The sequence below is a fragment of the Staurois parvus genome, unplaced genomic scaffold (assembly GCF_062004578.1).
Source record: "Staurois parvus isolate SC_StPar_1 unplaced genomic scaffold, SC_StPar_1.0 ptg000287l, whole genome shotgun sequence".
NCBI lineage: Eukaryota > Metazoa > Chordata > Amphibia > Anura > Ranidae > Staurois > Staurois parvus.
The window spans coordinates 24,296,806-24,320,898 of record NW_028318083.1 but is presented as its reverse complement, the minus strand read 5'-3'; positions in this window follow the sequence as shown (position 1 = coordinate 24,320,898).

The window sequence follows — 24,093 nt, the reverse complement described above, 5'->3', positions numbered from 1 at the left end:
TTAGTTCCTTCCAGCAGTGTCAGCAATGGGCGAATATCCCTCTCACCAGTCCCTGGGATGCTGCAGTGACATCTCTCTGTCTCTCAGTCTCTCCCCGAAAGCCTCCGGTGGTAAGCTGTGGAAATCAGAGGGTGAGTGGATGCTCCAGTATCCCTGTGGCAGTGGTGTAGGTGCTGTGATGTGGGCAGTGCTGCTCTGCCCCTGAGTGTCCTCACTCCCACACTCCCAGCTTCAGGCTTGGATATCCACTGGGATGGTCTTCTGCTGGCAGGCGAATATTCAGACAGAGGTGCTCTATCTCTAACTTCCTTGGTGCCAAGAAGAAGAATGTTAAATTTAATATAAATCATCTCTTCACTCCTACTGCACAGTGCCTGTATATCTTTAGTTTAACCATTATAGTGTAGCCATTATTTGGCTGCTGTCTAAAACTACAACTCCCAGGATTCTCAGCACTCTGCATAGAAGTCTATGGGCTTTCTTGGCTTTAGTTCTCCCCATGCTGGCTGGAGGAGGATGGTGCAGTATAACAACAGCATCGCAGTAGAAGGAGATAGGAGTAGATGTCAATGAGATTGATTTACTAAAACTGGAGAGTACAAAATCTGATGCAGCTCTGCATAGAAACCAATCCATTTCCATTTTTTTTTGTCAAAGCATAATTGAATAAGCCGTAGTTAGAAGCTGATTGGCTACCATGCACAGCTGCACCAGATTTTGCACTTTTCAGTTTTAGTAAATCAACCCTATTGTTTCCTTCTCCATATTGCTGTAGCCCAACACTTGGCTACAACATATACCAAATGTATATATACATATTTCATTTGTTTATTTAGCTGTTTCCAAGGAGTTCTGCTTTAAATAGAAATCACAAGGTTACAGTCTTTTTGCAGAATTTGCCCATATAGTGTGGCCTTTACATCTGCAGTCACGTTGAAGGACTAAGCCATTGAAATGCCCATAGAAATGTACACAAACATGCAAAAAGCAGTGTACTGTCACAGTGGAAAGCAGTAATAAAATCTGCAATTTCAAAATGTACTCCACCAAGCTGATTCCCAAACTAAAAAACAAAACAATGGCCCTGACAGTTAAAAAAATGAAAGACAGGCCCTCTTGCCTTTTATTTCAGATACAGCCAAGAGTACATTATGAAATCAGAATAGTAGATGTCTGAGTATTTCCACAAAAGCCATTATTGATTAATCTGACTGCATAAACCTTGCATATTTGTTGAGATGTAATAACTAGATTAACTATGGCCCTGACGCTACATGGTTATTTATGTTTTTTTCCCAATAGGTCATAGAAGTAGACAAAAGTCTTCCCCAGGGAGCAGACAAGTTTTATCTTTACATCTGACTGCCTCTTGATGATAGCATGCTGATAGCAAAATAATCACATATTCATTCATTGAAGTTATGAATGACTATATAACCCTTGGTATGTATGACGATAATAAAGTCAGTCACCCTGGGGGCTAATGATATAAATAACTGTGCTTCATATGTGAGTCATACAGCAAGCTGTTTTCACAGTCTGAACTTACTGTAAATGTAATATTGCTGTAACACGCTGTTTCTATCAAAACCTAAAACATATATTAGACATCTGTCTAATATATGTTTTTTTTATTTTGGATAGAGTACGGGAGGTTTAAAACTGATGTCAGTTTCTTTGCCATTTTGTCTCAGTTGAGAGTTTCTCTTCACTTACTGTCTTGCAGACTCAAGTTTTTGCAGTGAAGGGATGGACACTGCTCAACCAACCCCAGGAATCCAATATTGAGGAATGGCCTCAGCCGACCAAGCCTCAGAGGGTGGGGCGAAACCCGTGGCCAGAATGGCAGCTGAGGCCATTCCTCAAAATTGGACACCTGGGGTCGGTTGAGAAGCATCCGTCCCTTCACTTGTATTGGCTAACACTGGAATCGCTCAGACTCATGCTCCCTTCTTCCCCTTGCTGGTGGGGTGATCTTTTTCCTTCCATCCACAGCTTGGAGTGGCGCCATAAGGCATTCTTTTCTCAGGTTTTTGCGGTGTTAAGCAAAGTTGTCACTGGAACAAGCATCCCTGTTGGAAGATTTCCCCTCTATTCCTGTTCTAGTGGCAATTCAAAATTGTGATTTTACCGTCACTTATATTCCTAGTGGCAACGGTGATCAAGGCAATTAGAGATAGTGAATACCCCTAACTGAGACAACAGGCAGCAATAAAAACCTGACACTAGTTCTAACCCCTCAATACTCTGTCCAAAACTTTAAAGAAGTTTGTCCTTTAGGTATGCTTTAATTGGAAAACAGATGCAAACTTCATCTCTCTTTGTGAACAATACTCAACACCCAGGTACCTTTCAGGCTGCTGGGGGCATTGCAAAAGGTAATGATAATGAGCAAAGTAAATCAACAAATCAGATTTAAAACACTTCAGCTCCAGGACATTTTTGGCACTTTTTGTTTACATGGTAAAATCGGTATTTTTTGCTAGAAAATGTCTTAGAACCCCCAAAACATTATATATTTTTTAAAGCAGAGGCCCTAGAGCAGGGGTGTCAAACTCAATCTCATCATGGGCCACATCATCAATGTGGTTGCCCTCAAAGGGCCAGTTATATTTGTAAGACTAGATGTCCAGAGAACCCCACACCCCTTACATCAGATGCACGTGGGACGGACAAATGCGTTCAACTTTTGCGTGCAAGCACAGGGGGGTGGGGACACGTTAAATTTTTTAAAATTATTAATTTATTTTGTCACTTGAATTTTTTATTATTTGATCACTTTTATTGCTGTAACAAGGAATGTAAACATCCCTTGTGACAGCAATAGACATATGACAGGTACTTTTTATGGAGGGATCTGAGGTCTATCCACTGCATTCAAAACACCAAGATCTGTGTTTTTGAATGTTTTTATTTTTTTTTCAAATGGCGCTGTTTAGTTCTGAGTAAACCAGAAATGATGTCAGGTCAACGCTTCCAGTTTACTATAACGGAGAGCCAATCATAGCCGATTTTGGCTTTGTTTGGCTGTCCGGTCAGACGGTTGACGTGCTGGCTGATCGCTTGAGTCTCCCTGTGGGATGGGAGATCTCGAGAGAGTGGTGGAAGGTGATGGGGCGGGGGGGGGGGGGAATCCCCTCCTGCTGCTTGTACAAGTAATCTGAGTTACATAGTTAGTCTGGCTGAAAAAAGACAAGCGTCCATACAGTTCAACCATAAAAAAAAAAGTTATAATCCTACACCCGCAGTTGATCCAGAGGAAGGCAGAGGAGTTAGCCATTAGGATTGCTTGTACAAGAGAGCTGACCGCCGAATCTAAAAACAGTACTGGGGTGAAGCCTGCAGCTGTTGCCTGCAGAGTATGATACTGGTCCACAAGTGGCTAACTACCATTTTCTTTATTATGCATTACCACAAAGTATGTTAATGCATGGGCAAATACTGTATGTGTTGTGCTGTGATGCCATTCTTTCTAAATGGCACTCCAAGGTACATATAAAGTTGATGTTAATGAACCAGTGCTGTAGCTCACCACCATGCACATAGCTTGTTTGATGTGCTGTGCTGGCAAAATAGTTCAGCTACTTTTTTTGTGTGTTGACAGTATGTTCAAAATTAGTGAACTGCCTAAATAGACTGCACCTCAAAGTAAAAAATGTGGGCATCCAGTCATATGCAGGCACCGTTCAGGTATTCTGACAGCTGGCAGCACTGGCTGTCAGAATACAATAGCCTGCATGGGGAGATTTGGCCATCCATGCTATTTAGTGTGGATGGAGGAATCTGTTGCACTCTATTTCTTCAAAGAAATCTATAGGTGTGTGGCTAGCTTTAGCTTACAGTATTTATGCGCACAAGCAAAAAGTATTCAAGTATGGTACTCTTGTCTTTTCTCTTGCTATTGGGTTGATTTACTAAAGGAGTTTTATTGTTATTATTATTAATAATAATAATAATAATAATATTCACTACGTAGAATATTATTTTTTTTCATCCGATCATGTGTAGATTAAATAAGTAACCAGAGATTTGCTTTTTACATTATTTGATATTTGAAGTGATTATTCACACACTTTATTTATTCTCAACTTCTTTTGTGAATCAGCTTCTGTAATCCGCCTCTATCGTATTTTAGTACACTTAAAAGAAAGAGATAATAGTTACATTCATTTTTACATTATTGAAAGGTACATTTTGTACATTTTTATTCATAATTGTTCTCTACCATAGATAACAAGACAGTAAAAAAGCAGAAAGCAGAAGACATTCCTTCTGTGACAATTGGTACACATAAATAATTGAATGTAAAACTCCAACTTTACTCTGTTCATTCAGTCTTGAAAAACTGAATACTATTGCTCATGTCACCTCTAGCCTGCTATTATTCCCCTGCGCCATTCCTAAAACTATGGGGTTTTTTTGACAGGCAAGATCATCTGATCAAGTGTGAGGCCTCGTTCACACCTATGCATTGTTTAGTGCATTTTGTAGAAACGCACTACAGTCCATTTAACATGATTTCTGATGGGACACGTTCACATCTATGCATTTTTCAGCTGTTGTTTTTTTGGAAAGGGTCAGGGAGTTTTTTAAATGCAACACAGTGCGTTTGTGGTTCAATAGACTTCAATGGACATGTGGCAGAAAAGCATGCAGTGTGTTTTTGATATGTTTTTGCGTGTTTTGTTTTTGCTATTAGGAAAGTATTGACTTTGATGCCACATTGATGCAACTTTGATGCAACTTTTATTTCTCCTAATAGGAAAATATGGCAGTTCTGTTCATGTACCGCAACTTTGATGCGACTTTACACTCTCTGTCACTCAAGTAACAAACTCAAGTGCATTTCTTAAAATAGTCATTGAGACAAGCATCAATACTCTGTCCAGATATCAGCTTACTATCATCCCTGTACTGTATAGTTCACACTGGGAGAAGGAGGGTCAGCTCTCTAGGCCAAATTAGACTCATTGCTTTTCACAGTGTTGTCAGTCAACAGTTTGAATATACTTGAAGGAAAGGAGAGCAGCATGATGACCTCATCAATGTGCTGCACCTCCCTCAATATTCAGTAACTGGCTGAGGGCAGCCTGACAAACCTGTATTACATACCTGGAATAGAGAAAACCAAGGTCACCAACCCAACTATGGTGTCTAGCGGGGGGTGTCTGGATCACTGAATGAACACAGTTACGTGTTTTCAGCCAAGTAAAAGAGTTCATACATATATATTTGAACTGTGCAATTTAGCTGGAGTTCTCTTGAAACTGACTAACATCTAAAAAAAATAAAAACAAATAAATAAAATAAAAAAACCCACTGGTAAGACTTCTTTGTTGTCAGACATTGCTTTAAAAAACAGAGGCAGGTATGGTGCATGAAAACTCTTCAGAAACCCATAATCCCTCTTACAGCACCAAAGATAAGTGCAGTTTCACTGGAGAAATGTAGTTCGAACTACTCTCCCTCTTGAAGTTGTTTCCTAGACATAGTTACATAATATTGCTCCCTGGAAGATGTCCACTAAGCTTTGAATGCAAATACATGAAATGACTGGGATTTTCCAAGTCAAAGGGAACCAGCTGCCTAGAGTTTTATTTCCGACACTTGCAAACTGAGCCCTATAAATGACACTAAGTTTCCGCTGCCTCAAAATAGAATGAAAACAATATTTATATAGAATTATTGCAAAGGAGATACGAGCACACAACTTTGTATAAAGTCTCATGTAAGTTGTAATTGTGGTACTCGTTTTAGCTCAACCACAAGAATTAAATTACAAACACATAGATAAGAAAAAATAAATCTGAAAGTTGATACTAGTACAAATGATGCAAAAAACCCCACTCATTAAATTGTTAAGCTAGCAATAGACATCATGCAAAATTAAATTGACCTCTTCCTTTTGAAACTAAGAGCTACCCTTACTAATTCAAGTGATGTCTCAGTAACTCCTTACATTGGTAGCCACTGAGCAGTATGCCTCTTACATTGGTGGTCAGTGGATAGAATGTCGTTACCTTACTAGTGAGTTAGCAGAAAGCCCCTTACATTTGTCCTTAGTGGGAAGAATGCCCCTCTATAGACAACTGTAAGGTATTAGCATTTGCATGAAAGCTCATGTTACCCGGTCATGCCTGTCAATGTCTTTGGAGGAGGGAGTGGGTGCTTGACAAACATACCAGCACTGTCCTAAAAACAACAGTGATCACATGAAAGTTTCAACAGACACTGTTGTGATGTCTTCAGAATATGATTAATGGGGAATGTCTGTACCTACCCATAGACATAAATCTATCACAACAGAGTTGTTTCCTGATTTAGTCATAAATCACACCTTTACTACAAAATATTGGACAATAAATATGTAACACAAAGTACTGTATATGGTATTGACCCTACAAAACACCTAATGCAGAATACAACAACAATTCATGTACTCATTTTACATATTTGAATTTATTTTGTTTTGTATACATCCTATTTAATCACATGTACAGTTGAAAGAAAAAGTATGTGAACCCCTTGGGATTACGTGGAGTTTTGCATGAATTGGGCATAAAATGTGCTCTGAACGTCATCTAAGTCACAACAATAGAAGAACACAGTCTGCTGAACATAATACTACACAAACATTAGATGTTGCCATGGTTTAATTGCACATAACATGTAAACATTCACAGTGCAGGGAGGAAAAAGTATGTGAGGCCCTAGCTTAATGACTTCTCCCAGAGCTAATTGGAGCCAGGAGTGAGCCAACCTTGACTCCAATCAGTGTGATGATATTGGATGTGTTGCTGACAGCTGTCCTGCCCTTAAAAAACACACATCTGTTTTGGGTTTACTTCATCAGTCTAGAGTACCTGCTGCCATTTTTGTGAACTCCAGTTCCAGTTCTTGTTTCCACTTTGGAGGTATTGCTTTTTGGACACAATTTGGAATCCGGAAAATGTAATTTTCAGATCTATTCGTTAAATGAATAATTTGTTTTTTGGATGCGTTTGTTAATGGATCTATTAATTTTCAGAATTTGTTTCATTTCTTTGGCATTCACATCATTTCATTTGGAATAGTGCTGGCTGTTAAGGAGCAGGTGGTTGCCACGTCCATAACAACCATGGCTCATCTGCTCTCAGCAGGATTCCCCACTGTCAGCAGAATGTAAACAAAACAAGGGCCAGTTAAAAAAAAAAGAAAAAAAAACACTGCCTGGATGAGACACGTGTTTGGCGGGCTGTTGATTTTTTTTTCATGCGTGTTGGTGTTTCGTTATTGATGTTGGATCTACTTCGGGGTCAGTTATTTTTTGGGGGGGGGTTAAAGTACTTGTCAAAAACTGTGGGGTTTTTTTACACTTTTTTGAGAATGAGTAGGGGTACTTATTCATATGGGATCTGGTGAATCCCTTATTAAAGGGGGCTTCCAGATTCCGATAAGCCCCCTGGCTGCAGACCCCCACAACCACCAAGAAGGGTTGTGGGGAAGAGGCACCTTGTCCCCATGGGGACAAGGTGCTTTGTGGGAGAGCCCCCCTCCCCAAAAGTACCCCCCCATATTGAGTTCATGTTGGGGGACCTGCTGGGCTGCATGCTCGGATAAGGGTCTGGTATAGATTGTTAATTTTGGCGTGGGGTTCCCCTTCGGCTCTGGTATGGATTGGGAGGGGGGGCCCCCTAGCTGCTTTTTTTTTCCTAATTGGAACTTTTTTTGTTTACATTCTGCTGACAGTGAGGTATCCCACTGATAGCAGATGCATCATGGTTGTTAAGGTCGAGGTGGTCGCCCATTCCTTTGCAACCCGCTCTTCTCAATGAATCCGAATGATCCAAATTAATCTAAAAATGTATGTATAACTTTTTTTTATTAATTCAGATTCGTTACTATGTCCATTTGGAAATTTGGATACATCTGAATCTCATAGAATTATATTTTCATCCACAAATCGAACCTGAACAAACCCAATCGCACATGTCTACTTCTGTCCAGACTTCTGCAGACATTAGTTGGGTGTACCTGGGTTCTACTGGTTTCTGCCAGTTGCTGATGGCATTGCTGCACATCTTGCGATGTCAAAGGGAAGTAAGCATGATGTCATTCATCTGCTGCATTAAGTTTCTTTGGCCAACCACTATGTCTACGGTCCTCAACATTGCCTGATCAATGATGTCCTCAGTGCTGAGGAATACAGGCAGATATTTATCCATCATTCCATACCGTCAGAAAGGGGTGTGATTGTCCTCAAATTTATTCTGCAGCAGGACAATGAACCCAAACATACAGCCAATGTTATTAAGAACTATCTTCAGCATGAAGAACAAGGAGTGGAAGTGATGGTTTGGCCCTCACAGTGCCCTGATCTCAGCACCATCAAGTCTGTCTGGGATTACATGAAGAAACAGAAGGATCTGAGGAAGCCTACATCCAAAATGTTTAGAGCAACCTACCTGCCGAGTTTCTTCAACACTGCGTGCAAGTATACCTAGAAGAACTGATGCCGTTTTCAAGTCAAAGTGTGGTCACACCAAATTTAGATTTGATTTGGATTTCTCTTTTGTTCATTTAATTTCCATTTTGTTAATTGATAAAAGTAAACTATTAACACTTCTATTTCTGAAAGCATTCTGTCTGCTCTGAATCTCTTTAAGGAGTGGCAACATAGTAATGAGGTCATCTCTCTAAGCTACTCCTGTCAGCATGTTGTTTGTTACCACTCACTCAGTAACTCTTACTGCTGCCAACATCCCTCTTCCACTCCCAACTGAAATGCTGTAGTACAGAGGTTAAAATCATGCTATATTTGTGTTTTTACGTGTAGCTCCACCTTCAAGGGAGCCGATGGATGCCTTGGTTTTCTTGTTCCTGGTACTGATGACCCTTTCACTACACTATCTGAAACACCTTTGGGCTAAGATGCCAAGCAGGTTACAAACTACAAGAACAAAAATCAGAGGTTATAAACAGTGGCAATCTAAACAATGTATAACAACTAGACATTTTCTAGACAGCAGAATTATTCACAGAATGTAACAGCAACCTGGTTAAAATTTCAGAGCTGACACTTTCACTGGTCAACGTTAAACAGCCGTCAATGGCCCACATTTGGGCCCACAGTCTGCATAGTCTGCGATGGAGCACTTAAATGGAGTTTTGTGAGGCCAATGCAAGGTAAGATGTTCTTCAAGGAAGCAAAAATCACAAAGGGGGTAGCACTTTCCAGCAGAACAGGCAATGGCTGATGAAAGGTTTAGAGGCCCACCTCAAGCCAGGGATCACAGAGATCATAAGAGTTACATAGACTTTGTACTAACAACAAACAAGACTTCACAGACCTACCTCTACTTTCCAGTTAGGTAGGGCAGGGTATCTAAATATGATTGTGCAGTATAAAAGGCAGAAGAGTTACGCCCACTCACATACCTCCTCTTTTGCAATACAAGCCTGTGTGCGGACATTTGTGCTGAGGGCTAAGGCCAGGGAAGACTGGGACTCGGGTTCATTGGAGAAGAAGAGAAGGATGACCTACTGAAATTTGGACTTGGCTACAATCCACTGCTTCTTTGTTGGGGTTTAAAGGGGCACTGACTTTGAGCCTACTCACAGTACACACTGCACATACTTGACATGGTCCTTATACTCACAAAATACTTCATATATATGGTTGGACACAACAGACACAACCATAGCCAAATCCACAGAGATCCTTTCCTTTCTGCTTCCTGGCCACTATATATTGATCGCTGCATGATGTCGCCTTCTGGCCACTCCCCCTGATGACAAAACATGTTAAGTGGGGACAGCGGAAGTGACACCATCATGCAAGCCGAAACTTGGAATTGGGCTTTGCCAAGAGTTAGCAGAGGTTCAAATGCCTATACCACAATACATGTGATGTTGCCTGTGTGGCTATTCTGTTATGTGAGTGCATTTTAACTATTTTAGTAAATTAGAAGATTGTTTTTACTACAATATGGAGATCCCAGGAAACCTTGATGTTGCTTGTACTATGAGCGCTCTATGACCATTCCTCTGGACACACTGAGGTGATTGTGGAGGTGCTTTCCTTCCTTTCTTTCTTTACTGGTGTTTTTTGATTAATATCACTTTTATTATTACTTATTATTCTCAATATATAAATTGGTTCATGGGCACAGCTATTTTATATATATCCACAGAGATACCATTGGATCCATTATGACAAAAGGAGAAATGTGTCAGGACAAAATCAGTACCGTACTGACCGAACCAGAAACCTAAAGATGTGACAGGGTCACTTGTAAAACAATACTCGGCTGTAAACCAATAGCATGTATAATTACATTTCCAGTGGTCAGTATTATTAAACTTCACTACTTTGCCACTCCCTAATTATTGCAGGTCATCCACATTTCCAGGTGTGTCAAATACCTGTTCCTTCTGCCGCATGCTTTGGTTCTTCCTGCAGGCTCATAGGTCAACACCGAAAAAGGTGGAAATCCCTGCCGGTTCTGCGGAGCTGACTTTTCAGGAGACCACCAGAAAGGTAATAAATATACATATCATACTTGTGTAGTCCAGACTTCTTTTACAAGTGGTACACAAAAAATGGCAACCGTCCCAACCTATGACCAGCCTTAGCAGTAAGGTGCACATGGAAGGGTAATGCACATCGCAAAAAAACAAAGGATTTCCCAGCAACACTTACCAGCCAGCCTGCAAAACAACCAATTTAGCCCTGTTTAATAGTTTGCATTAAAAACAGATGATTTTTTTTTGCACACATTTGCAAGTACATGCATAAGCCACAGTCACACGTCAAGGGTCCTCTGTATACTGTGGAATTAACTAAGACTTCCAAAGCATAGTAGGAGCACATGCATAAAGAGGCAAAGCAAGCTGGGCAAGTTTAAAGTAAAATAAAAACATAACCCATTATCACAATGTTACAGTCATTGAGCTATAAAACTGATTTCTAATAGACACAAAGATTGGAAATACTAGCAATAAGCCAAATAAAAATCTACTGGAAAACATACATTGGTTTAGATCAGGGGCCTCCATACTCTCTAAACAAAGGGTCAGTTTACTATCCTTCAGACTTTAGGGGGGTCAGACTGCGGCTAATGGGAGTAGAGAAGGTCCGGGTCAGTGGGAAAAACCAATGCCCTATCGTTGGTGTCAGTGGGAAAAAACAATGCCCCATCATTGGTGTCAGTGGGAGGAATAGTGTCCTATCACTGGTGTCAGTGGGTAGAATAGTGCCCCATTGTTGGTGTCAGTGGGAGGAATAGTACCCCCTAACTGGTTTCATTGGGGGAAAAATGATTGTTGATATCAGTGGATAAAATAATGCTCCCAGGGGCAGATAAAAGCAAGCAAAGGGCCATGTCTGGCCCCCGGGACACTGTTTGGGGACCAGTGCTCTAGATGTTAGTTCAGGATATTGACCGATACAGCTAGACAAGGGCAGTGGTTTAAATATTTAAAGCTGAACTCTAGGCAAACTGCTAAATACACTGATGAAATGCATACAGCATGGGTGCTCAACAAGTGGTCCTACAGCTGTTGCGGAACCATCATGCCTCTGATTTTAGGAGTCAGGCTTGTAACTCTCTGCCTTGCAATGCCTCATGGGACTTTTAGTTCCACAACACCTGGAGGGCCACAGGTTGAGAACTCATGGCATACAGGTATAAGGAAGTTTTACCTGCCAAAATATTTGTATGATTCTTTGTTCAACAGCACATCCAGGAAGATGAGACACCTTACAGCTAAGAAATACAGTGCCTCCTTTTCTCCACCTGGCCAGAATGTCTGGACAGTGACAGAGCAGCAGCAGACTGATGAGGTCATCTTTATGTTCACTTTACTCTGCTCTCCTATCAGCATGCAGCACAGCTCGTTAGCTCCTGATCCTGCCCCACCCACTTCCAATCTGATTGCTGCATTAAAATATACATTTAATGGTTTATTAAAATATATGGAGATGCATTAATTTTTCTTAGCACTTGCCTTAAATTCAGTTTCGACACCCCACAAAAATACTATTTTCTTCCTACCTACCTGTGTACAGGAAATGTTCCAAAAGCAAACAGATGAAAAACAATGAAGACTCATAATGGCAGACTGTTACGTTGACGATACCTTAGTTTCACCTGTAACAGACCTTTTAAACAAAACAAAACAAAAAAAAAATAGTGGCACGCTCAACAAAATAATATACTTGACAAAATAAAACAACTTATTTCCAACACTGGACAATTAGCATGCCACTACATGTTCACCAGGCACCTGCCAGTTCAGGCTGATACATGAGGACCTGATACTGTCCAAAGCCAGTCCTGGATGCCTCTAAATCACTGACAGAGATAAAGATCAACTAAGTCCAAATTAAAAAATGTATGCAATGGTATTTGGTTATAAATGGTTTGGTTTATGTCATTTTTGGATTAAAGTCCAATTTGAACCAAGACATTAAATATATACAGTTGCAAGAAAAAGTATGTGAACCCCTTGGGATTACTTGTAGTTTTGCATGAATTGGGCATAAAATGTGCTCTGAACGTCATCTAAGTCACAACAATAGAAGAACACAGTCTGCTGAACATAATACTACACAAACATTAGATGTTGCCATGGTTTAATTGCACATAACATGTAAACATTCACAGTGCAGGGAGGAAAAAGTATGTGAACCTTTGGACTTAATAACTGGTTGACCCTCCTTTGGCAGCAATAACCTCAACCAAACGTTTCCTGTAGTTGCAGATCAGACCTGCACAACGATCTGGAGTCATTTTGGACCACTCCTCTTCACAAAACTGTTTCAGTGTAGCAATATTCTTGGGATGTCTGGTGTGAATCGCTCTCTTAAGGTCATGCCACAGCATTTCAATGGGGTTGAGGTCAGGACTCTGACTGGGCCACTCCAGAAGGCGTATTCTGTGCTGTTGCAGCCATTGTTTTGTTGAATTACTTGTATGCTTTGGGTCATTGTCCTGTTGCATCACCCATCCTCTGCGGAGCTTCAGTTGGCGGACAGATGGTCGTACGTTTTCCTGCAAAATGTCTTGATAAACTCTGGAATTAATTTTCCCATCAATGACAACAATCCGTCCAGGCCCTGAGGCAGCAAAGCAGCCCCAAACCATGATGCTCCCTCCGTCATGTTTCACAGTGGGGATGAGGTTTTGATGTTGGTGTGCTGTGCCTTTTTTTCTCCACACATAGTGTTGTGTGTTCTTCCCAAACAACTCAATCTTGGTGTCATCTGTCCACAGTATATTCTGCCAGTAGTGCTGTGGAACATCCAGGTGCTCTTTTGCAAACTTCAAACGTGTTGCAATATTCTTTTTGGACAGCAATGGCTTCCTCCGTGGTGTCCTCCCATGTACTCCATTCTTGTTTAATGTTTTCCTTATTGTAGATGTGTCAACAAAAATGTTAGCATGTGCCAGAGATTTCTGTAGGTCTTTAGCTGACACTCTGGGATTCTTCTTTACCTCATGCAGCATTCTGCGCTGTGCTCTTGCAGTCATTTTTACAGGACAACCACGCCTAGGGAGAGTAGCAACAGTGCTAAACTTTCTCCATTTGTAGACAGTCTGTCTTACCGTGGACACATGAACATCAAGGCTTTTGGAGATACTTTTGTAACCCTTTCCAGCTTCATGCAAGTCAACAATTCTTGATCGTAGGTCTTCTGAGAGCTCTTTTCTGCGAGGCATGGTTCACATCAGACAGTGCTTCTTGAAACCAGTAAACCCAAAACAGGTGTGTGTTTTTTAAGGGCTGGATAGCTGTCAGCAACACATCCAATATCATCACACTGATTGGAGTCAAGGTTGGCTCACTCCTGGCTCCAATTAGCTCTGGGAGAAGTCATTAAGCTAGGGCCTCACATACTTTTTCCTCCCTGCACTGTGAATGTTTACATGTTATGTGCAATTAAACCATGGCAACATCTAATGTTTGTGTAGTATTATGTTCAACAGACTGTGTTCTTCTATTGTTGTGACTTAGATGACGTTCAGAGCACATTTTATGCCCAATTCATGCAAAACTCCACGTAATCCCAAGGGGTTCACATACTTTTTCTTGCAACTGTAGGTTTGTCAATAAACTAGAAAAGAAAATCCAATATGTCTGCCTGTATATAGAACAAAGACATTTTACAAGATGATTCCCAAGAATTACAGCTTTGTCTACTGCAATTACTCACCAGATAAATTAAAAATAGGCAACATAATGGCAGTACTCTTTGCACAGTTAATGTCCTGTGTCTCAGTTGGAGTTCAATGCCTGTGCATAATTGGCATCGGTTGTTTTATCTTACACTGTAGCTCCCAGAATTTTATTGAACAAAATGTTTTAGTCTTACCAACAGTATTCCTACTACAATCTCTTTATAAAGAAGTAAAATAAAAGAAATTCTTTTGGGCATTACACACAACTACATACTGTATGTTGCCAGTAAATCAGCTATTTTTCCACTTCCTTTAACAGACCATGCTGTCAGCAAAAGCGGCAGTTAGAGGGCTGAGACAAACTATTTCACATGGGTGCTTATAACGGTAAAGTTTTTTTATGTAGTTAAAAGCTTCATCTCAAAAACACTGTTGCTCTAAGTACTTAAAGTATATGTAAACCCTCACCTTGTAAAAACAACCCATTTAGTTTAAAATAGACATGAAAGGTGAAATATTTGTGTATACATATAAAGAACATTATAAATACCTTTTTTCCTTTTTTATAAGTGATCACATACCCTCTGTTCTCAGCTGCATAAGGAGCTAGGAGAGGAGAAATGGGAACACACTGATTGATCATTCCAGCGAATAGCTGTGCTTTGGGGGGGGGGGGGTGTCAGGAAAAGCCTGATCATTGGAGGAGAGCAGGCTGAGCTCCAGCACAGCTAGAGAACTGACCATGTTGTGCTCTCCTGTATAGTGGTCAGTTTTTAATAGGAAAGCAGGGGAACTAACAGGAACGTCAGGGAAACAAGGAAACAATACAAAACAGGAACTCGCTGACAGCTGAAACAATAAAGAATGTTTTTGGTAGCTGTGCGTTATCTTACCACATACTCAGATGCGGTAAGATACCACTTAGTGAATTGCCCCCTCTATTCGAAGTCGAACTTTCGTTATGTTCTAATGTTCAACCGCAAACTGAACAGGGGGGTGTTTGAATCTTCACTAAAATAGGCTATCAAGATACTGAGCTAACTCACTCAAAAGTTGGCAACAGGGTCTAATGCTAGAGATGACTTTTTGCAAACAATAATGTCCTCTTTAGCATCTCATCAAAGAATAGCAACAAATCTTCTGCATACTTGATGGGGCCCTAGTTGGTGCACATCAAGGTTGAAATACTTTTTGTGTAAGAGCAAAACTTCATCAGGATGACACAGCAACATAAAGATTCCCCTTAGAGTGGTGTTGAAAACTGGGTAAGGTTTCTTTAACACAGAAGATGAATGCAATAATTTGTTAAAGTTTACAAAAGGGATGGAAGAAGACTTGAGTGGTGAAACACTCTGGCGAAGCAAGTTCTTTATAGCTAGAAATGAGATACTAAGTATAATCCTGTCTGCAAGGAGCACGTTCTGCGGTTTCAGAATGGTAGGGAGACACTAAAGCAGTAGGCTGCAGTACTGACTGGGCTAGGCGGTCTGTGCATCAATGTGATAAACTGTGGTGTAAGGTGTACTAAACTGCAACAGTTGAAAATAACAGAATCATTTGCAATTTATGATGACCTGGGTTATGGAACCCTCTCACCCAGTTTGTAGTATCTGCAGCGCAAACGGTGGTCTCTCTGTTGGGGGCCCCATGTTCTCTTGATCCCTCTGCCAAAGAAGTGATGGCAATGACAGTACTACAGTTTGCCTGCCTGCAGGATTAACTGTCCTGCTTGTCAGCAATACTAGCAGTCCTTCTTTCCTTCTCTGTGATGCGGCCCAATCCAGCCTGGATCCCCTGAGTCCCACACATACATACATACATACTGTATAATTCATACTGTATATATATATATATATATATATATAATTATTGTTCTTCACTGTTAGTGCAATTTTCAAACCCAGAATTTATATGCTAAAATATGGTTTGAAGATGGTTATGTTTTAAAATGTCCCAATATTTGGATATTATGGGACTTGTAGTTTCTACATTCACAGATTCCTACACAGCTGCGCTATTTTCAAAATGTGACAATTGGCGCGGGGAGAAGTGTAACATGTTCTAAAAGATTAATTTATCCTTTAATAATCTGGCTTTTTTCTTATTACCTTCCACCTTGCTTCTCTTACGGATTAAAGTCTTGTCCAGTCCAAGAATAAAATAAGGAATGTTCATTGAAATTCATTAAACATTGGATGAAGCTAAAAGGCCTGGATGTGGAAATTTGACAAATTCAGATTGCACATATGCAGAATATATTTCCTTCAGTTTTTTTTTTATTTAATGCCTTAGAACATGGGTATCCAAACTGCGGCCCACCGGCTGCATGCAACCGAACACAAAATCTTAAACTTAAAAACGTTTGATTTTTTTTTTTTAATTGCATTTACAATTAGCAAACACATGCAGCCAAAGAAAAATGTGACAGTGTCTCTTTACTGGACTTTTATAAGTTTTATGTTCCCAAAGAAAAATATCCCACTCTTCACAATGACACCTTATTCATGTCATCAGTTTTCGGAAGCACTTATATTTGTGAGCAACTATTTTCAAGGATGAAGTACACGAAGGGCATAATTAGAACCAAAATATCTGCTGAGCACCTTGAGAATTCATTGAGAATTGCTACCACATCCATCAAACCAGATGCTGATGTGACAGTTTATCAAAAACAGTGTCAAACACAACACTAGTTTTATGTTGTCCACTTTTACAATAAAATAAATTACAAAAAAAGTTTTATTACTCAGGTAGGTACATTATCTTTTTTTTTTTTAATAAATATTTATTAATTTTCCAACAAAATTCATATTACAATCCTTTTAATCACTTAAAGGGACACCAAAAAAAACCCAAAAAAACAAACAGAACAGCACAATCTTACAAATAGTTATCTCCCAAAAATAACTCCATACCCCTCCCCCTCCGCCCTTCCCACCCCATTACTCTGCGTTTTCTCCCTTCCTCCCTATAGAGAGTGCTCATAACCTGTCTAGTAGAGTTTTATATCTTCATTTACTTCACCTTTCCTTTAAATTTCTCCCATTTTGCATGAAATATCCCCATCTTATCTACATGCATATAATAAAGTTTCTCCATCTCACAAATCTGATTCACTCTGACCACCCAATCTTCTTCCGTCGGCACCTCTCTTTTTCTCCAATACCTGGGAATCAGACTCTTTGCGGCACTTAGTAAATACCATATACCCAAATTCTTATATGTTTTCACTGGTACCTTTGTATTATGGCAAAGACAAACATCTGGGTCTAATCTAATATTAACTTCAGTAATCTTCCCCACTACATTAACTATTTTCTTCCAAAATATTTATATTTTTGAACACCCCCATCATATATGATACCACGTGCCTATCTCTCCACACCCTCCCCAACACAACGGTGAAATCTCTCCATTCATCTTATTTTCAACTTTCGGTGTAATGTGCCATCTTATCAAAAACTTATAATTTACTTCAACCTCTCGCATACTAATAATTTCAGGGGTAGGTAGGTACATTATCAATATCAGTGATAGTTAACTTGTGATCTGTCTGACTTTTTCTGCTCATCGGCGATGCTTATTGCTAGTGAATTTTATGTGTGGATTAAGACAATTCCTTTTCTTCCAATGTGGCCCAGGAAAGTCAAAGGGTTGCACATCCCTGCCTTAAAGCTTCATTTGCTTGTGAACCGTATTTAAACAATTCAGTATCCAATGATATTATACTTGATATACTGTTCTGCCTAGAGCAGGGGAATGTATTATGCTTGTCCTGCCTGCAATATTAGATTTGACTAGATGAAACCTGTAATAAATGTACCATTTTACAGAAACTAGAGACAGTTTAGATAAGAGTTAACAAAAATTCCCATAATTCTGAGAGAAATGAAAGAGATGCACCTTGGGAGCTCAGACTTCATATTAGAAACTGGGAGAGAAGGAGCCAGCTGTCAGAGCACAAGTTGGACTAAAATTTTCCTCCGTATGCATCCCCTAAAGGGAGCATTGCTGGTGCGAATTCCTAATCGCCATCTATAGCCTAACTATTCATTGTGTTTTTTATGATCCTACATAGATTGTATGCATTTTTATTATATTTTTTCTTAATAGTTTCACCCCACCCTGCTCCCTGGGACAATTCATTTTCATCTAATTTTGGCTTCAGAGTTACAGCACGGTCTTTTTTCAGACACTACAAGGTCAGCATCTACTTATTTTTCCAAGGAAATGTAGTTGTGAGGTGCTGGACTCTGTTCTCCCACCTGTCTAGTGAAAGGTGGCAAAAAAAACTTGGTAGCTCCACAACAAAGTGGGGGGTCCCCCAAGCCATAGGGACCACCCAATTTGAGAAATCAAGGTAAAACCAAATAAGATATGTCTCAAGAGTCCATAATTCTTCTTGGATTGAGATGCTACAATCATGTAAATTCTGGTACTTGTGCAGTTCTTGGCTGTGTTAACAAATGTATGACACAGATCAGTCTTCTGCAGTAGCCTATTACACTTTCATCACTGAGGTTGAGAAGGTAAAGGAAATGCTTTTTCCTGCCTGCAGCAGACTGGTGACATCACCTCAGCTTAGGCACTGTCCTATCAATAAAGTGCTGCATTAAAATAATAAAGGTACAGCTACTTAAAAAAAAAAGTATACTGTTTCTGAATATTGTGATGTGAGGAATGAATTCATGCAAACTTGTAAAGTTAATGAATGCTTCACTTTAAATGCAGAAACTGACACCATAATCATACTAATTAGAGGAACTAGCCCAAAGATTTTGGGCATAAACATATCAATAAACCATGAGTAGCAGTCTTACACTGCATCTGTTCAGTCGTGGCTATCAGTCACAGATTTTATAACTCGCAGCTGTTTATCTCTCTACAAGGCTTGTGTGCATAGTGCAAGTTGCTAAGGTCATTCAGTGTTAGCAACTTTGGTGGGCCACCACAAGCCATGATGATAAACAGCTGAGAAGCAAAGAGTATCATAAAAAAAAAAAAAAAAATCAGACAGAAACCAAAATCCTCACCCTTAACAACACTATGGGGGAGATTTACTAAAACCGGCACACTCAAAATCTTTTGCAGCTGTGCATGGTAGCCAATCAGCTTCTAATTTCAGCTTGTTCGATTAAGCTTTGACAAAAAAAACTGCAAGCCGATTGAGTTCTTTGCAGAGCTGCACCAGATTTTGCACTCGCCAGTTTTAGTAAATAACCCCCCCAAGTTCCTAAAATAATTCATATGCCCTTCTAAAGGCAAAACTTTTTTTGTAGTTTTGGATAGAGTGGAGAGGGATTAGAACAACTGTCAAGTTTTATTGCTGTCTGTGTCCCATTAGGGAGATTCATCCTCTCTATTTGTCCTTTTTGCTGTTATCACTTAAAGCAAAAGAAAATCACAAATTTTGTGATATAGTCCAATGGTCCAGAGACAACCAGAGATTCCCTCCCTGGATGTCACTGGACCATTGGACTATATCCCAAAAGTTGTGATTTTCTTTTGCTTTAAGTGATAACAGTAAAAAGGACAAATAGAGAGGATTTGGAGGATAGAGATGGATTTGGAGGGATTTTTTCTCACTTCCAGTTTTGGCTAATACCACAAAGGTGGCCAAAAAGAAACTGACAGGGTTTAAAACCTTCCCTTACGCTATCCATAATGGAAAAAACAACTTTAATGCAATTATGTGAAGCATGGTTGCATTAGTAAACAAAGCAAAATATTGATATAGGAACCTCCATCTTGCTTTTCTTAAATCAGCCTGGGGGCTGAGAAATGTCAAATAGCGGGATCTTTACTATGCAAAGATGCAACAGAAATCTATCTGAAGTTGGTTTTTCCACATAAGAAAAGGGATCACCCAGGATCCTTGACTCATTTGTTTAGCAGCTAGCACTAAATGACAGATCCTCTGGTTTAGTGACAAACACAAGCCATCAAGGGTTTGTCATTCATTCAGCAGTACTACCATTGCTAAATGACAGATCCCAGATCACTATAAAAATAAAAAAAATCCTAAAGCAACTACACAAGCAGGTTTAAGATATCCCCAAAGCATGTTATTGAAAGCATGTTTCTTTTTGCGCCACATTAAAATAGAAGTATGCTACCTGTCCCCCACTAAGATCAAGAACTGAGCAATCAGAGACCGCTTATCGCTCAGGTCCTTGTCTTCAATGAGCAGAGAGCGGTGAATGTCAGACTGCAGCTCTCTGATCTGCCCCTCCAGCGGTCACTGGAGCGTCAGGCTGTGAGGGGAGCAGGAGGGGCTGGCTTTTTTTTCTAGCGGTGCACTGAGAGGCTGAGCCAGCTGTCCCTCAGACATCTGGGTGGATCCTACCATTAAAGTCGGGATCTCTCCAGAGCATGGACCGGCTGAGTAACTTTAGTCTGCCATTGGCTGAATACAGGTCACAGGAATGCAGAACAAAGTGCCGAAGGAGTATGGCCAAAACAGCATTGGCTATACTTCTCCTTTAAAAGGCCCTCTAGTACATGTCCTACATGGCAGTGCCTAGCTACCTGTGCTTTTTTTGTAACAAAATATTGAAAATTGACCTTGAAAAAGGTCAGACAAAATAACTAGAGAAATAAACAGAGAAAAGTTGACTCTCATATATTCAGTGGGGTTTGGCTGATATTTTGGGTATAGTAGATTTTTTCCTGGGTTCACCTAATCTCCTGCAAACCAAACTTTGCCTTTTGGAAAACAGATCATTTGTTTATGACCCCCCACCCCCAAGGTCAGTTGACTGAATTACCTGGATCAGATCATTTCTCTCAGCCTTTACTAGTGTAATTTTGGCCATACAAGGTTAGAATCCTTTGAAAAATATGGTCAGATTTATAAAGATCTGTTGAATGTGTATGCGATAACGCCATCATTGTATTGAAAATGTTCCACTATTTCTCAACATATTGTTGATCTCTAACAACATAAATGGTATATTTTTCATTAATTAATAACATGATCAGCGGAAATGATATAAAGATTTTTTTTACCTTTGTGAACCCTCCCACTGCAACACATAAAACATGGTTTCCGTACTCGACTCATCGCGGCATGGCATCGATAACATTTTTCAGTTGTTGCATTTTTTTTTTTTAAACATATAGGAAGTCACACTGGTTAATAATTGCAATATTTTCTATTTCCCTGCATGAACAAAAATTTGGCAATGAGAAACATCTTTCTTTTTATTGCTTGCTGATTATACTTCCGTGGATTTTGGTCGATTCCACTACTAACTAATCGATTGTTTAGGCTACAAAAATCCGACATGATGGTTCGTTTTTTTGCCATAAAACTTTGCATTTTGAGAATTAAAATTAGCTCACTGCTTCAAAAGTCAAACAGTTGAGTGCTTTTTCAAACAATTTTCTAACCATTTATGGCCAGTATAATGCTGGATATTATTAGTTGCACGAAAATGAACCAAGCCTTTTTTTAGATTCTAATATAGTTTCTGCCATTACTAGCTCATGTGGTAAAGCATTTAAGAGCTTAATGCTGAACTCCAGGCACGAAAATGTAATCTAAATATGTGCCTCAGTAGCCACACCAAGTTCCATTGGAAGCCCAGTTATGGCCTTGTAAAAGGAGAAACAGAAAAAGGGCGTACCGACCTAGTGCATTATCGTTTAAAATATTTATTGAAGAAACAAAGTAAGTATCACACTCACAATAGACATAAAAACACAGGTATGTCAAACTGAACAAGATGTATGATCCAAACAACATCTGAGTCCATACGATGGAACCCTGGATGACCAACTAGCTAACGCGTTTCGAGGACACAACCTCTTCCTCAGAGCTAAGACTACAGGAGTCTGCACTTCTCTTTATATAAGTTACTAAATGGTAACAAAAGGGCTGTATCAGAACCACCCGAAGGCGGAGCCTCACATCACATGACCCGTTAGCATCAAAATTGAACAAAAATAAATAAATAAATAATAATTAAATAAATGATTGTGAACTATATTAGAAAAACATATAATATAATAAATGTGTAAACACTTATATTTATTATGTTTTTTTAATATAGTTCACAATCATTTTTTAATTATTATTATTTATTTATTTTTTGTTCAATTTTGTTGTTTGGATCATACATCTTGTTCAGTTTGACATGCCTGTGTTTTTATGTCTATTGTGAGTATGATACTTTGTTGCTTTAATAAATATTTTAAACGATAATGCACTAGGTCGGTGCGCCCTTTTTTTTTTTCTCCATTTGCATCCATTGTATTTTGACCACCTTGGTCTGTTGAGGGCAGCAAGCAGTGCATATTCCAGAAAATTCCAGAACATTCCTATTGGGTCTACTGAGTCTTTTCCTAGCGCAGGAGAAAAGTGTTTGTTGTGTTGGAATGGCCTTGTAAAAGTAGCAGTGACCACACGTATGTAGATCATAGCTGTGGGAGAGACCTGCAGAAAACAAGGGAGAGTGGAGACAAGACCTGTCCCCCTGCGCAACCACAGAGAGCAGCAGGGATTTCCACTCACTAACTATTTGGCTATGAGACAGGAAGTGAAGGGAAATCTCCCCAATTGGGACTCAGATGGCAAAAAAATCTGATAGGGGTTATAAACATTCATCTACTCTATCCAAAATTAAAGTAAAATTGCTTGTAGTTCTTTTTATTTTGTTTTGGATAGAGCGGAGATGGATTAGAACACTTGTAATTTTTTATTGCTGTTCATTCCCTTATTAAGAAGATTCACCCTTTCTATCCGTCCTGATTACCACTATCATTGAAAGTGAAAATAAAAGAAAATCAAATTTTGGGCTGTCCAAAAAAAGTAATAGAGGGGAAATCTTCCAATGGGAACACTAGTTCTGGTGACCTGGGGGTCGCCAAAGAATTCCCTTAATTTGCAGGGATTTCCACTCACGTGAAGGGAAATTTCCAAAATGGGATACAGCTGGAAGAAAAAAATTTGACAGGGGTAATAACCCTCCCTTAGGGTTTTGCCTATAATTCTACATTAAAGTGCTACTAAACCCAGAACCCTGCATTCACTGTATCTGGTCTCCCACAGTACACAGTATATAGAAATGCAACTATTTTAGTAAATATAAACTGCTAAATACCTTTTCTCATCTGCAGTATATAGCAGTCTTGTGACTTCTACAAGTGACTAGCTGAGCACTGGTTAAAGCTTGTAGGAGGAGTTTTCATTCTCCTCTGACTATCCTATGAGGCTGACACCCTGCTGATCACATGTATTTTGCCAAAGAAAAAAACTCTCTAGCAATACACACTGAACATATGCAGAGTGACTCCTAGAGCTCTGTACTGTCAGCAGATGGAGTGGGGACAGTAAAAGAATGGAGGGATCAGATAAGACAGGATCAAACAGCCTTTACACAATGTGGAGGATTAACCCCTTAGGTTCCACAGTCAGTATAACAAGCGTGCTTTACTGCATATACAGACTGATTTTACTGTTGTGGGTTTAGTAACACTTTAAAGTGGAGTTCCACTCAAAAGGGGAGCTCTGCTTGTTTGCCTCCCCCCCTCTGTGATGATTGGACGTGGACAACCATTTTGTTAAGATCTACCATCTTGTATCATACTCTGCAAATGTCATTCTCACTCCGTTCAGTGTCTTCCCTCTCCCTTTTTTGAATGGCATGTGGTGTGTGTGTATGCTGGGGTCACAAGTGCATCAGGCACAGCTGGATAAGCTTCATGTTTGTAAACCCAATTAGCTGGCTCCATAATGTCTGTCAGACTCTTGCCTTGGCCTGGTCATAAAGCTATAAATCAGTCAGTCACTGGACATGAAAAGCATTCCAGAGTGGCAGTTAAACGTACATCCCACTTGAATCACTTTTCACACAAATTCATAAAATTCAACAGGGCACATTAAAAATAAAGCATATATTCAAATAGGTCATTTTAATACAAGTCACCT